This window comes from Bubalus kerabau, chromosome 11, assembly GCF_029407905.1.
Source record: "Bubalus kerabau isolate K-KA32 ecotype Philippines breed swamp buffalo chromosome 11, PCC_UOA_SB_1v2, whole genome shotgun sequence".
NCBI classification, from domain to species: Eukaryota; Metazoa; Chordata; class Mammalia; order Artiodactyla; family Bovidae; genus Bubalus; species Bubalus kerabau.
Genome location: NC_073634.1, coordinates 27,448,073 through 27,462,559, shown reverse-complemented (window position 1 = coordinate 27,462,559; position 14,487 = coordinate 27,448,073). Strand labels below are relative to the sequence as shown.

Sequence of the window (14,487 nt, the reverse complement as noted above, 5' to 3'; positions counted from 1 at the left end):
TGGAAATGTCTTCAAAATACATGTCTTTCTGCATGCTTTGTCAGATTTTCTTAGGCTGCCAGGATAGGAATATCATCTTCTCCTCAGTCCTCTTTATTGTCTGCCTTCTCCCTCCAGGCCAGGTCTCAAATACGTCTTTTGGAATGTCACTCTGCAGCTCAGAAACCTGGAGGAGAAACTGAACTGGACCTTCAGGCCTTTGGGAGCTGGCTCCAGCCCTGCACCTGGCCCAGTTCCCCTCTTTGCATTTCCCCGCACAGAACCAGACCCCCTTGACCTGTTGCCTGCACTGGCTCCTGACTTGGGGCCGTCATTTGTGTTTTCCCCTGTGGCCCTCCCAGTTCCTTTTCCTGAAATGCCCACTTGTAGCCTTACCCACTGGCTTCCCCAGTGGCTCAGCGGTAAAGAATCTGCTTGCAATGCAAGAGACTCAGGAGACACGGGTTCGATCCCTGGGTCAGGAAGATCCCCTGCAGGAGGGCATGGCAACTCACTCCAGTATTCTTGCGTGGAGAATCCCACGGATGGAAGAGCCTGGAGGGCTACAGTCCTTAGGGTCACAAAGATTCGGACACGACTGAAGCGACTGTAATACTCAGTCCTCAGCCTTTCCACATCTTTGCTAGCTGCTAGCTGGTTCATCAAGGTCTCCCAGAAAATAGTGAGTCACAGACACTGCCACCTCACTTGAGATACCTGGGTCCCTGGGACCTTGAAGGCCTATTCTTAGAGTTCTGTGGATTTATTTTCTTTAAAAGGAAATGTACAAAACACATTTCTCAGGTCTTGGAAACCTTGATGTAGACCAAAGAGTTTGGGGCTACAAGAAACCAAGAAGCCTGGGTTCAAATTTCATTAACTGAGTTACTTCGGGTGAATTAGTTAATCTCTCTGTGTGTTAATTTTCTCATGAAGAAAATGGAAGACAATACCAGTACCTACCATGTAAAGTTGTCAAGTGATGAAATGCAGAGACATTTGAAGTGCCTGGCACAGGCTAAGCCCTCAATATGAGTAATCTATAGCTAGTATTGGAGAAGGCAATGGCACCCCACTCCAGTACTCTTGCCTGGAAAATCCCATGGACTGAAGAGCCTGGTGGGCTGCGGTCCATGGGGTCGCTATGAGTCAGGCACGACTGAGCAACTTCACTTTCACTTTTCACTTTCATGCATTGGAGAAGGAAATGGCAACCCACTCCAGTGTTCTTGCCTGGAGAATCCCAGGGATGGGGGAGCCTGGCGGGCTGCCGTCTATGGGGTCGCACAGTGTCGGACACGACTGAAGCGACTTAGCAGCAGCATAGCTAGTATTAATGATAATATTGAACAAATAAACATCTGGGACAACATGTTAGACAACTAACCATAACTCTGCCTAGAGGGAGAAATGACTTTAGCTACTTTCCATCCTGGTTTCCACTGGCGAAATCTCTCAGCCTCCTGGGGCTCTCTCTGTGTCTGGAATTTTCACTTTTTCCCAAATCAGCAAACCAGCGGTCGATCAGAAGAGGCCTCGTTGCCCCCACTACCACCCTGCGGTGAGCTGCAGAGGGAGAAACATGAATCAAGGCCTGATTCTTGGTGCCACAGTGACCAAGCACAGGGAAAGCCTGGGTCTGTCCTCCCTGGGGCAGGAGCTGGGGGAGGGGACGGCCCAGAAATTGAGGAGGGGGGACGAAAGGGGTGGAGTCAGGCAGCCTGTGCCCCTACCCCCACTTCCCTCAGGTAGGAAGTGAAGCTGACGTTTCCAAAATATAAAAAACAGATGATGAGGGTCAGGTTTCCTACACACTGGAGAGCGGGAGCCCCAAGGCAGAGTCCCCAAGAAATGATGTGAGACAGAGATGAGGGGCAGAGAGAGAAAGAGATTGGAGAGAAGAGAAGATAGATAAGGATGCAGAAAGACAGAGACAAAGACAAAACCCCTCTTGAATCCTGAGGGTAGTCAGACAAAGACAGAGACAAGAGACAGAAAGCCATGGTTCAGGAGAGATGTTTCCACCCGTTTCTGGAAAAGAGCTTAGTTCCTCTCTGTGGGTCTCAAGATGGGAACGTGAGCCCTTTTGGCTCCATGACCCTGTTGGAGGATGAGGCCCTCCAGAACTCCAGAAACGAAAAGGCCCTCTGGGTTCAGAGCTCTCCTTCCCCAGGCCGGTCTCTGTCTGGACCTCCAGCTCTGTGGTTCCTGAGCCAGCCTCTCCTTCCTCCCTCCTCCCTCCTGCTTAGCCTCACCTATCAGCCCAGAGAGGTGCTCTATGACAGCTTCTCTCTGTTTTTCCTGGATGTCTGGACCATGTGTTCTCTTCCTTCACTGGTTCCATTGATTGGAGGATCTGGGGCTCGGTGGAGCTGAGGACAGACAAGATTGAGAGGCACCTGTTTAGAGCCTTAGCCTTGGAGCCAGGACGGAAGCAAGATTGTGTCTTATGTAGAGAATGGACTTATGGACACAGTGAGGGGAAGAGAGGGTGGGATGAATTGCGAGAGTAGCACTGATGTATATACATGACTCTGTAAAATAGACAGCTAGTGGGAAGCTGCTATAGGGAGCTGCTATAGGGAAGCTGCACCGGGAGCTCAGCCTAATGCTCTGTGACAACATAGAGGGGCGGGATGGGGCTGGGAGGGAGGCTCAAGCGGAAAGGGATGTATGTATGCTTATTTTCACATTGTTGTACAGCAGAAACCAACACAACGTGGTAAAGTAATCATCCTCCAATTAAAAAATTGTGTGACACAGAAAATTATGGGAATTTCAAATAGCAATGCTGCTGCTGCTGCTAAGTCGCTTCAATCGTGTCCAACTCTGTGCAACCCCATAGATGGCAACCCACCAGGCTCCCCCATCCCTGGGATTCTCCAGGCAAGAACACTGGAGTGGGTTGCCATTTCCTTCTCCAATGCATGAAAGTGAAAAGTGAAAGTGAAGTAGCTCAGTCGTTTCCGACTCCTAGCGACCTCATGGACTGCAGCCTACCAGGCTCTTCTGTCCATGGGATTTTCCAGGCAAGAGTACTGGAGTGGGGTACCATCACCTTCTCCGTCAAATAGCAATGTATATAAATAAATAAAATTTTATTGATATATAGTAAAGAAAAAAAAAAGTATTGTGTCGTAGACTCATTGGGGGAGGGAGAACAGTGAGGGCTCAACCCTAGGGTCTCTGTTCCCTGGGCAGATACAGAGGCAGGGAGAGGAATGAAGAGCTGGCCACTGGATCAATGGGTCATGGGTGGACTCTGGTGGGAGGGGTGATGGAGGGGAGGCCTTTGTCTTTGTCCAGAGGCCTTTGCAGGGGAGAGGGATGGGAACGGGAGCATAGGGGCCAGGTGATCCAGTCTAACAAATAACACCTTCTCTGACCAAGCCGAGTGCACCCTGAGCCAATGGGGCAGCTCTTCTCCCAGGCCATGTTAGATAGAAAGAGCCAGTTCTTTTCAAGCAGCCTCAGGGCGGTGGTTTGGAGAGTAGAGAAAAAAAGGAGAAAGAGGGGCTGTTGAGTTTGTGCATCTGGTTCTGGACCTCCAGAAGACTGACAACTCTCTTTGTCTTTCCCAGCTGCCCCCAGAGGCTGGCCTGGACCCAGGCCTAGGAAGAAAACTGTTCCTTACAGTTAAAAAGGCCTCTGCCCTGAGGACCTTACCATGTAATTGCAAAGATTCACATCAGGCCATCAGGGACGCAGGGGGCTGTGGAGGGTTTGGGCAGGGAAGAGCTGGCCCCCTGCCGGAGCCCTGATGGAGAGTTATCATGTTCTGAATGCCTGTTGTGTGCCAGGAACCATCTAACTTCTTAACACATACTGTGAGGTCTGTGTTACCACCCCCGTTTTATAGATGGGGGAATCAAGGCTCATGAGGTGAAGGAATCTGTCCAATGTCACACAAATTGCAAATGGCAGAGTGGACCACTGTGAAATCAGGAAGCAGCAACTGGAACCCTGCTTCAGATCTTCTCTCTGTTCTTTGCTGGTTGGGGAAGAAAAAAAAAAAGAAATCCTGTCAAAGGGAGCAGCAGACAGGCAAGCAAATGCCACCAGTGGGAACCAAGATGGAAACGCATTAAGGTGATTTCTGCCTGCAAGCAACAATGTTTGGTCATAAAGATTTATTATTTTATTGTTCTTATTAATTCTAATGATAGAGTACGCTCATTAAATGCCTTTCATCATCATTTAATCCACTTAATACCTCTCGGAGATAAATACTATTATTATCTCCAATTTTCAAGATGAGAAAATTGATGTATAGAGCAGTTAGGTAACTTGTGGCAGAGCGAGGATTTGGACACAGAAGCCTCTGACAGCAGAGCTGTTCACTCCCATCTTCCGTCCTGTGTCCGTTGTTTAGTTTATGGCCTGGGCTGGGCTCATTTCAGCTTTAAAAATCCCAAGGTCAGCCTTTCCAAGCTCAGTGCTGCAGATTGCTTCAAAGATGGGCATCTGATGATGTTTGAGGCTTTAAAGGACAGAAGTAGAGGGCAGAGAGGAGAGAAGGAGGGGGATCCTCTACCCACCCATAGGAAAAACCACAGACTCGGGGACCAAGAGGAAACCCCTATGAAGTGTTTTTCAGAGACCCCAGCAGACTCTGTAAATCAGGGGTCCCCACCCTCCAGGATCTAATGACTAATGATCTGAAGTGGAACTGATGTAATAATAGTAGAAATAAAGGGCACAATGAATGTAATGCGCTTGAATCATCCCGAAAGCATCACCCTACTCCACCCCAGTCCCTGGAAAAATTGTCTTCCATGAAACTTGTCCCTGGTGCCAAAGGGATTGGGGATCGCTGCTGTAAACCACCCTCTTCTCTTTCCTTCTGGGGGTTTATAAAGGGTTAACAAGACTCTTGGAGTCTGCACGGAATTATAATAATTAGTTGAAAAATTCCAAAAAGCACAAAAAGGAAGTAAAAATTACACAAAATCCCTCCATTAAAAGAGATTATATATCATAAGATGTGAAAGCCACCTTGCCCGCCCCTCCAACCCCACCTGCAGCAGTAACCCTTCTGAAAGATGCTATGTGCAGACTCCCTAAGATGCCCTATGAATTCATCATCTCCTTCCTCCCACAGACTTCCCTTGATGGCTGTCTCATTTCTGCACCAGCAGGCTCCAAGACATCTCAGTCTCTTCCATGCTTCCAAACTCAAACTTAATCCTGTGCTTAAAAAAAAAATCTCTTAGATTTGCCCCTTTATTTCTTCACTGACATCCTCCCCAGACCAGGCTCTTCCTCATACATCTGGTCTGTTGTCTGGGTCCCCTCGATGCTCTCCTCCCACCTCAAAGCATGTACAGGCACCAGATATCCCTGCCAAGAACACTGCTTCCAGCCCATCATTTTCCTGCTCTAAAATCGTTGATGATTCCCCAGCATTTGAAGGATAATTCAGCTTGGCATTTAGAGTCAGTCACAACCGACATCTTCTAGTCTTGTTTCCACAAGTACTTCCTGACGCTGTGCTTTCAGCCTGGCTGGTTGCTTCACTCATCTTAGAGCTTTCTCTGCTTTTCCTGCATGATGAGATCCTTTCCCCACCTATCTAAAGCTTGCCCATCCTTCAAGGCTCATTTCAAGATTTTCTTTTTCCAGAAAGCTTTCCCTCACTCCTTTAGTTCACATCTACTGCTCATTTCCCCCATGCCTGACCACAAGGGGCTGTGCATCATGGTTCAGAGAGCCCTGCTTGGAAGAGACCTTGGGGATGATCATCAAATAGTAGTTCTCAGCCTGGACCCCACGGATCTTCAGGAGTCTGTAAACATATTGTGGAGGGGGAAACTATTGTCAATGTCTCATGATAAGTTTGTCCAGTCAAGGGGAACATAGACTTTCTTTGCTTGTGCCTAGAATTATATTATGCCTTGAGTCTCTTGTGCTGATGAGTGATACTGGTTGTTTATTAAGAAAAGTGGGAGCAAAATTAGGTTATGTAAATAGACCCTGATCACACCATCGTGGTTATCTGGGTCATGAAGACCTTTTCTATATAGTTCTTCTGTGTATTCTTGCCACCTCTTAATATCTTCTGCTTCAGTTAGGTCCATACCATTCCTGTCCTTTATTGTGCCCATCTTTGTTTGAAATGTTCTCTTGGTATCTCTGATTTTCTTGAAGAGACTTAAAAAATAATCTGGGGTTTGTGAGGATGAATAAAAGGGATCCTTGATGGTGAAAAATTGGTTACTGATCCTGCCTATCTCCTGACCAAGGTAGGTCTCCCCGCTGATACTGGAATAGCCTAGGCACCCCCTCATAATGGACAAGCTCACTTTCTTATAGGGAGCCAAGACATTATTTGATCGTAGTAAATCTAAACCATCTCCCTCAGGACAACCCTTCAAATTTTGAAGATAACTTAAAACCTTCATTGGCTGCCAGCTTTTTATAGGCCAAAGACAAACTTTCTTTTGTGTTTTCGGAGGCCCCACATGCTATAGCCTTGCCCACCTGTCCCACTTCCCCCTTCACTGCCCTGCCTCCCTGTCTCTGCTGAGATCCATTTACCCTCCCCTGCTCCTCTCCCCTTGGAGAAGGCAATGGCACCCCACTCCAGTACTTTTGCCTGGAAAAATCCCATGGACGGAGGAGCCTGGAAGGCTGCAGTCCATGGGGTCGCTAGAGTCGGACACGACTGAGCGACTTCCCTTTCACTTTTCACTTTCATGCATTGGAGAAGGAAATGGCAACCCACTCCAGTGTTCTTGCCTGGAGAATCCCAGGGACGGGGGAGCCTGGTGGGCTGCCGTCTATGGGGTCGCACAGAGTCGGACACGACTGAAGCGACTTAGCAGCAGCAGCAGCAGCTCGTCTCCCCTATTTACTGTGCCTTCTGATTGAAATGCTTTTATCTCCCCTGTTTGCCTGGTTACTCTACTCATCCATAGAGCTCAGCTCTGAAAACACCTCCTCAAAAAAGCTTTCCCTGACCATCCCAGTACGGATTCTTGTATCCCTGTGTACCTATTCATTGCAACCCTCATCACAGCTGTAATTTTTCTCATTTGTGTCATTCGATTGAAACCAATCTACGCTGAACTATATACACTGTGAAAGCAGGACCTTGTTTGATTTCTTCTTCTGGTACATGCCCATCACCTAGTACAGTGCCTCGGGCCATAGGCAATTAGTTAAATATTGATTGATATTGTTATTATTTATTTCACAAGGCTGTTAGAAACAGTAAATGTATGCAAAGTATTTTGTAAGCTCCAAAGCAGGGCCTATCCCAGATCATGCTCCTCTGATTCCCTTGTTGTTTGATAGTGCTTCCCTTTGCACCTGCTGTTCCCTCTGCCTGGAAGGGTCTTCTATCAGACCCTCCCGTGGCTGCTTCTGTGTATATTCAAATCTTAGCTCAAATGTCATTCCATTGGAAAGATCTCCCCGACCCCTCTCTACCATGTTATACTGTTCTGTTGGCAGAACATTTGTCATTGAAAATTATCTTGATATGTCTATCGTATTTTCCCTTTTTCTGTTGTCAGTCTCTCCCCTCTTTAGACTGTAAGCACCGTGAGATCAGGGTCTGTGTTTTGTGCACTGCTGTTTGCTCGAATTGCCTAGTAGTGGTAGCATCTTGCAGGTACCCAGGACTAAATAATTGTGGGTAGATTGAATTTGACATTCCAGTGAGCTTCTGCCAACTCAAGCTGAGCCCTTCTCCTCCTATGGTTTGGACATCATACCTCTTGTAATGTGCTTGTCCTCTGATGTTTTATTTTCAGGGATATCAGCCTCATGCCAGAAGCTAAATAACGAATGTCTCATCAGCAGAAAGAAATTCTCTCCTGTCTTAACCAAACTCAGCCTCTTTATCAGAAGCCTGGCTTCCTGCTTCCAACAACTGGGATCTGAACTACTTCCCAGGAATTTACCTGCCTTGTTTCTCTCCCTCAAGGCTCTACATTGTGACTTTTAAGGTGACAATCAGCTAATCCAATAACAGAATCTTGCTAATGTGCTAACAGGAGAGGGTGGAAAAAAAAAAGGCTCCCAGCTCCCTCCCTTCTGACTCAGGTAACATCTGTGCATTTAACAGGGCCCTTCTGGAGACAATTAAATAAATGCTTTATTGAAACAATAAAATTAATAGGGGTCTCATAGAACTCAATGAAAGGTTTTTAAAAATTAGCTTCATTGTTTTTTAAGCTTCAAATTAAACTTTGCTAGGCAAGGGGGTGGGGCAGGGCCAAATTTTCATTAAAGCCGGTCTGTGCCCACGGGGCCACCCATTTGGGAGGGAGGGAGTCAAGATCCCAAGCCTGAGCATTCCCTATGGAAGGACCGCTGCTACTGTTTTGAGGGCCTGGCTCCAAAGGGTTCCCCACTGTAAGAGGCGAGGTTATTTTAAAACACCATTCTGGTTCCAGTCCTAGGACTCTGTGACCTCATTGATTGACCAGCCCTATGCTTCATGAGATTTGAGTGCCCTAGGTCAGGTGTCCCATCAAAGGAAATGTCATGATGACATTTGTCATGCCGAAAGAATGGAACAATGAAACTGGAGACACTCATTCTGGCAGGAAGTGGGTGGGACATTTGTCTGGTTCTGCATTTGTCTGGATCCAGGCCCATCCACCTCACCATGTTGCTTCACAACCCTTGCCCCAGCTGGGTAACCCGTGGTCTCCTGTTTCTCCCTAAGGACCATTTTCAGCCCCCAGAAAAGCCTGGGAACTCAGAGTCTGTCAAAGCAGAACCTGAGGCCAGAGATTTTGGGAAATCAGTGGGAAGTGCTGGTGGGGCTGGGAAGCAGGTGTGATATGGGACCAGGGGACTTTTAGATGAGGGATTTGCCTAGCTTGGAGGACGCTGGGATCCTTTACAGCATGATTCTTGTGGAAGATGAGGTTCTTTGTCCAGACCGATGGAGCTGGCATAAGACTGTCTTCAGGACTCCTCATTATTCCTATCAAGGTAGCACATTGATTCAAACCATCTGTGGGCTTGTGAGGTCTGATTAGACTTGGCATTTCCCACCCTGGGCTCCCGACTTACGCCCTATGTGAGTGTGAGGAGCAGGCTGGAGGTGTGGTTGAAGTCTGGGGTGGACCCTCTCCCTGAGCCTCAGCTTCCTTGCCCCCAATGATGCAGGCACATTTGGCTCCAGCTCCCCGACTCCCTGGGCTGCCATTAGGCATTGGGAGGGGTTCTGAGCTGAAAGGCAGAAGGCTTCTGCTCCCAGCCCTGCCTTTAACTAGTTGTATAACTTAGAGCAAGTTATTCAGTCTTTCTGGGACTCAGTTTTTTCACCTGCAAGGTGGGATAATGATACCTGCTGTGGTTGTTTTGAGGATCAAATGGGGCACAGGTGTGAATGGCTTTGAAGTGCATGAAAAAAAGATGGTATAAGTGATGTTGGTTTCATTAATGGCATTCCCTGTCTCAGGACACAAGGCTTTCCTGTCTTGGAATTGCCATCCTCTGAGTACTGAGTTCAGGGCATCTTTGGCATCTGGGAGAATAAAACTTTGAGGGCCTTGTTTATTAACTCATCTGGTCCCTCACTTCACCTAAGGCTTCTACCCTGTTCCTTCCTCCAGCACCCCCTAGTCTCCCAGACTGGAGGTCTTGGAGATACCTTTGACTTTTCATACCCTTTTATCCCCTTGTATCTATTACATCAGCACATCTTACTTCTTTCTTTGAAATCCATCCCTGACTCACCTTTTCTTTCGTGGTTCCATTGCCATTACCGTAGTCTAAGCCATCATTGCCTGGGTTTCCTTAGGAGCTCCTCAATGGGTTTTGCCTCCATGCTTTCCTGCACAGGGCTACCAGCTTCATCTCCTCATGGGCCACTGTTTTTTAGGTGACTCCCCTGCTGAAGAAAACTCAGTGACTCCCCAGTTATCTCATCAAGGCCTTGCCCTCTGTGTGCTCTCAAAGGCTTCCACTCCTCTGCTCCATTGGCTGTATGCAGCTTGATTACCCGTAGTTCCTCTGCACATACCCTTCCCCATGATCGGGTCTATTTGCTTATAGTCCTCCAAAGATGAGGTAGCCTTCCTACTTCTGTGCCTTTGCACAGACCATTTACCTTGCTTGGAGTGGAAATACCCTCTCCTAGCCACACCCAATCTTCATTATTCAGTTGAAGTCTCCAGTTCTCTCCCCAACCCCCACCCCAAATTTTTCTAAGGAGGTTGTCTTATGGGACCATCTCCTTGCTCTCTATCCTAAACTCTTCTTGCTTATATTGGCAGTACTGACTTCATGTCAACCATCTTTCATTTCTTGTCCCTTTGCTCGTTGAGGGCTGGAACCCTGTCCTCTATCTTTACTATAACATCTAATCAAAGTCTGGATGCCCTGTGAAATCTTGGTTGTTGGATGAACGAAGAGATCTGGTTTGGTGAGTAGAGACGGTATGGAGAATTTCTATTTTAAATAGAGATTTCCAGTCCCCTTCACTCCTCCCCCACCCCACTCAAGCTTTTCAGAATCCACCCCCTCCTATGTCTTCATCCATCAGTAATAAAGCAGGAACAACAGGGGGTTTCTTTCTAATTAAAGGGAGCAGTTAGTGTTTCCACTTCAAAGCCCTGAGAGAGAAGACTTTTGTTCATGGGCCTGGGAGCTCCGGAGCCTGGGTTGGGTGGGGAAGTGGATCTCCCCAGGCCCAGCCAAGCATTAAGCTCCTGAACCTGAGATCCCCCCATTTGCAGGCAGAGAAGCTCAAATTTAAAACAACAATGTAATTTGGTAACTTGGGCTCTGATAAAACAGTTGGGGGAATTTCTTCTCTCCTAGCGTCTAAAGCCAATGTTATTACAGGTGTGTGCTTGTCTCTCCCACAGCCTCCCCAGTCCTGTTGCCTCCCCAGTCCTGTTGCCCCACCACACACACAGCACACACACATGTACCACACCACACACTCACACGCATGTGGGACTTGCAGCATGGCGCTTCCTGAGTGGATGGCTCCTCTTACTCCCATTCACAGGGCACTCTGGCCTGGACGATCCCACACACCCAGCTCCTCTCATACATAGCATCTCTCCAATGCTGAGAAACAAGACACTCTGGTTGAGACTGTTCAGTCTCTATTCAGCTGCAAGTCAGTTTGGCAGAGAGGTGTTCTCTTCCTCTGACATCCAGCGGCCACAGTCTGGTCCTCTCTGCTGGTCCCAGGCTGATTCCCATCCCCTGATTATAAGCTGGTTCCTGCCTCTGATCACAGACTGAGACCCCAGAGTGGCCGCAAACTGACATGGACATGGTCAGAAACTGAAGCTCCAAAGCGGCCACAGAGTGTGTCCTAACAGCAGACCCAGTCAAGAGCGTAAAGTGGGTCTTTGGTCTAGCAAATCGTCTCACAAATACCACATCTCCCTGATAAGGGAGATGGGAAGGGAGCTTTTGACTCGGTTCTACTGCTGAAACTCTGTAAAGCCCACATTATCCCTCCATCCTATCTGGAGCACCTAGTCTCTGCCATTTAGTGATGAACAAGGCTAAATACATAGATCCTATGCTCAAATGTCTCAGTGTTAGATAAGACACTATCTATTTTACGATCCTGTATTCAAGATTCCCCTTCTTGATTTATTAGCTGGGTCACTTTGGACAAGTTACTTAACCTTTCTAAGTCTCAACTTCCTAACGGGTAATTAGGGATAATAATAATAATGACCTCCAGGGACAGTAAAAGGATTAAATGACGTGATCTATCAAGTGCAAACACAGTGCGTGGCACATAGAACATGCTCAATAAATAATAATGGCCATTCATTCTAGTGGGAAGGTAGACAAACACACCTAAAATTATAGAACAGCAGAAGATCTGTCCTAGTTCCATGTACCAGGTGAAGGAGGAACCAGGAGGAGACCCTGGGTCTGCTGGGGATGTCAGGGAGGCTTTTGTGGGGGTGGGACTTGGGAGTGGGGGTGGAGGTAGCCCTTGGATAGAGACTCGTGGGGGTGGAAGTTTGCTTGGCTGACCAAGCCTGTTGGGTCCAAGTGGAGGAAAAGTCTGGGGTCAAGAATGGCATGCCCCTGTAGACTACGGGCAGAATGTTTTAAAGATTATGGGAAGGTACTATTCTCATGACTCATCAAGAACTGATGAAGGCAAGAACACTCTGAGCATCCAGGAATGTCTCAAAGGGCATCTGATGCTGATGGTGGATGGTGATGGTGGTATAGTGCTGAGATAGTGGTAAAACAGGGCCACAGTTAAGAAGTAGATGGCTAAGCTCTTCTGGCTGTACTCACCTTTCTGCTCTGACCTGGCCTTCTGTCTCCTTTCCTTTCCTGTTTTCACGCCCCACCCCCTTCCTTCATCCTCCCCATCTGGGGACACAGAAAGACACCCTTGATCTTATCACTTGCCTTGCCCTCATCCCCCAAAGACCCCTGGGTCCCTGCACCAGTTTGGGTTGATCAGAGGGGGCTGTTTCCACACCGGTGAGGACGCCAGTATGGGGCATGGCTGCCCTGCTTCGGCCTTGCTTGTTCCCCTGATTATTTCTCTTTAATTGAGCGTAAAGAATGTGAGGAATGCAGAGGAGACCGCTTGAGGAGGGCTGCTTCGGCGGCCCCCTCGGGATCTGGGATTCTGAGCTCTGGATGGGAGCTCTGCAGATGGCCGCTGAGCCCCACGGAGTGTCTGTCCTTCCTGGTGCCAGCCCCCCAAATCCCCCGCCACCCTCCCCATCGTGGTGAGTCCAGTTCTTCAAACTTGGATCCATCCCTTCGCTCTTCTGGGTTTATTCTTCCTCCTTTTTTTGCACAGAGAATTTCACTTCTTTGTCAACCGGCCACAGTCTCCCCTCTACCTGGCAGTCTGCCTTAATTTAACTTGTCTGACATTGAGAATCCTTATCAGTCTATAATTCCAGGTGGAATTCTAAAAGCTATTTAGCCTCCTCTGGTGGAGGAGGGGAAAGCTATTAGCCTCCTCTTCTGGCCTTGCTGGGCTGTGCGAAGATGTGTGTCCAGGTGCGAAGTTGGATGCTTACCTATCAGGAAGGCATCCTGGTGAGTCACAGCTGGACTGTGGGTGGGAAGCACTGTATGAGTCTCCTCTGTCACTTTTCAGCTTTTCAGGTGGAGCGTGAGGTGGAGGAGAAAGCACAGGTCGAGGACTCAGACCTGGGTTGGAGTCCTGGCCCTACCCTGTTGTCTAGTGGCTATGTGACTTCAGGTGAATTGTCTTATCCTCTCTGAGGCTGTTTCCTCGTGTTTAAGAGGATGGTGGCATGTCTATATGTGTGGTGTTGTAAAAATGAAATTGGATGTGTTCAAGCATGTGAAGCACGTAGTAGGTGCTCAGGAAGTATTAGTTTGGCTCTTCTGAGGAGACTAGAAAAAGGGGATGGATTTTTCTGAAAAAGATTTCACTTCCTTTGGCAAGTGTGCTAGGGTGTCCCAAGAGATCATTGAAGGGACAGGGTGCTGAGGGGCCCAGTCCCAAAATTTCCACGCAGAGGCCAATGGGTCCTGTAATTGCAGATGAACGGGAAGCCAAAGAGAAATGCAGCATTGGGACGACTTGGGAATCCCCGTGCTGTGGCTCTGGCTCCTTAAGAACGGAGAGTGACAGCTGTCTTCCTCCACCTACCCTCCCAGGAGGCCTGACCCAGGCAATGGCTCATCCTGCAGCCAGAGGGTCTATTTAAAGAAAACTTCCTGCCTAGGAGAGATGTTCTGTGTTGAGATAGCTAATCTTCCCAGAATAGCTGAGCGTGGGCTGATCTCTTAATTTTCACAAACAGGACGCGGATGGGGTTTGGCGGGGGGTGGGGGGGTGGTTGAGGTGGGTGCAGGCCAAGCTCACCCAGAGGTGGGGGCTGGGCAAGGTGGTTTTCCCTGGTTTCTTCCCACCCTGACTCCACAAGCTGCCTTTGGCCTCTCGAATCTTCTGTTCACTGGTTGGTGGCTCCCTGGAGGTGCTCTGTCAGCGTGGCAAGGCCTAGAAGGCACTGATTATATTCTGCAACTTCTGGAAAATTCCTGCCACTAGCGATTTTCAAACTTTTCTTGAGATGAACATTCATAACAAAGTGGGAAGTAAATGGACCTCGTGAGTGATGGTGTAGGGAGCTTTATCATTGGGGGTGTTTATGTGCAGGGACTCCTGAGCAGGGCTGTGGGCCCCTTCATCTTTATGGCGCCTGGAATGCTGGCTATTAGCGGGGCTTAGGACAGAGGCTGACCTGCCGGGCTGACACTGACATTGCCCTTCACTTCCCAGAGGCAGCGTTGCTGCCCTCCGTTCTGTGGCAGGAGGTGCCCCAGGGCCACCAGCGGAGAAGGGTCCCCATGAAGCTAATGCTGTGGCTTGATGCTGAGGCGGGGAAGGGCAGCAGGAGTCGGAGCAGAGTGTAGAATGAGGGGAATGAGACTTCGGGTGATGAGGGTGGAGTATTCATTTGCAGAATATATTTTCCTTGGGACCAGGCTGCGTCTTTTTGTGACGTCAGCCACTAGACCGCTCTCGCTCTCAGAGCTGCAGCCCTCCTGGAGCCGCTC

The 14,487-nt window shown here is 48.5% G+C and overlaps 1 long non-coding RNA gene across 3 annotated transcripts; it reads right to left on the bottom strand.

Moving 5' to 3' along the window:
- Positions 1-1,407: 1,407 nt before the first annotated feature.
- On the bottom strand, positions 1,408-12,285 carry LOC129622969 (uncharacterized). 3 transcript variants are annotated; one of them, XR_008700217.1, is made up of 4 exons: positions 12,229-12,285; positions 9,679-9,832; positions 2,235-2,351; positions 1,408-1,545 (listed from the first exon to the last, which is right to left on the bottom strand). It is a non-coding gene; the product is annotated as an uncharacterized LOC129622969 (long non-coding RNA). The 3 variants fall into 3 exon arrangements; XR_008700219.1 differs by lacking the exon at positions 12,229-12,285 and adding an exon at positions 10,225-10,400; XR_008700218.1 differs by lacking the exon at positions 12,229-12,285 and adding an exon at positions 10,052-10,188.
- Positions 12,286-14,487: the final 2,202 nt, after the last annotated feature.